Here is a 1,100-nt window from a genome sequence, read left to right as displayed (position 1 = left end):
GCTATTGAAGTCGCAGGAGACAACCTTGTCCTCAGTATGGCCCAGGATGCCCTTCAGTGGGCCCTCAGAATCCTGCTACACCACCTTGTTGATAGCATCATACTTGGCAGGTTTCTCCAGGCAGCATGTCAGATCCACAATGGATACATTAGGGGTAGGAACATGGAAGGCCATGCCAGTGAGCTTCTGATTCAGCTCTAGAATGAACTTGACTGCAGTCTTCACAGCAGCAGTGGATACAGGGATGATGTTTTGGCCAGGGGGGCTAAGCAGTTGGTGGTGCAGGATGCATTGCTGACAATCTTGAATGAGTTGTCATATTTCTCATGGTTCACACCCATCACAAACATGGGGGCATAGGCAGAAGGGGTGGAGATGATGACCCTTTTTGCCCCACACTTCAACTGGGCCCCAGCCTTCTCCATGGTGGTGAAGACACCATTAGACTCCACAACATACTTAGCACCAGCATCACCCCATTTGATGTTAGTGGGATCTCCTGGAAGATGGTGATGGGCTTTCCCGTTGATGACAAGCTTCCCATTCTCAAACTTGACTGTGCCATTGGATTTGCCATGGGTGGAGTCATACTGGGACATGTAGACCATGTAGTTGAGGTCAATAAAAGGGTCATTGATGGCAACAATCTCTACTTTGCCAAGTACAGAGCAGAAGGCAGCCCAGGCAACCAGGTGCCCAATATGGCCAAATCCATTCACACCGACCTTCACCATTTTATCTACAGGAGGAGGCTGGCTCTGCACAAGAAGATGCGACTGCCTCTGGAACAGGGAGGAGCAGAGAGCCTTAATGGCAACTTTAAATTCACCAAGAAGAAAACGAGCCCCATTTAAAAATAGGAGGTGTATCAATGTATTTGTCCATATTTAACAAGCAAACATTTTCATCACAGTGGTAGTTAGCCACTTAGTGGTAGGAGTCACTTAAAGGATCTTTTGCTTCAAGGATCTTGAGATCATGTACCTGGGAGTTGATGTCAGCCACTGGCTGGGAATAGGTGAGGCCCTTAAGCAGTGTGTTACTTTACTTATCAATTTTTATGATTAAATGCCATACAAAAACAACTTGTAAGAGAGTTT

General features: G+C 46.7%; 1 pseudogene; it reads right to left on the bottom strand.

Annotated features, from left to right (window-relative positions):
* Nucleotides 1-221: 221 nt before the first annotated feature.
* On the bottom strand, nucleotides 222-734 carry LOC110317864 (annotated as a pseudogene).
* Nucleotides 735-1,100: the final 366 nt, after the last annotated feature.

This window comes from Mus pahari, chromosome 3, assembly GCF_900095145.1.
Source record: "Mus pahari chromosome 3, PAHARI_EIJ_v1.1, whole genome shotgun sequence".
Lineage (NCBI taxonomy): Eukaryota > Metazoa > Chordata > Mammalia > Rodentia > Muridae > Mus > Mus pahari.
This window is presented reverse-complemented; position numbering and strand designations above follow the sequence as displayed.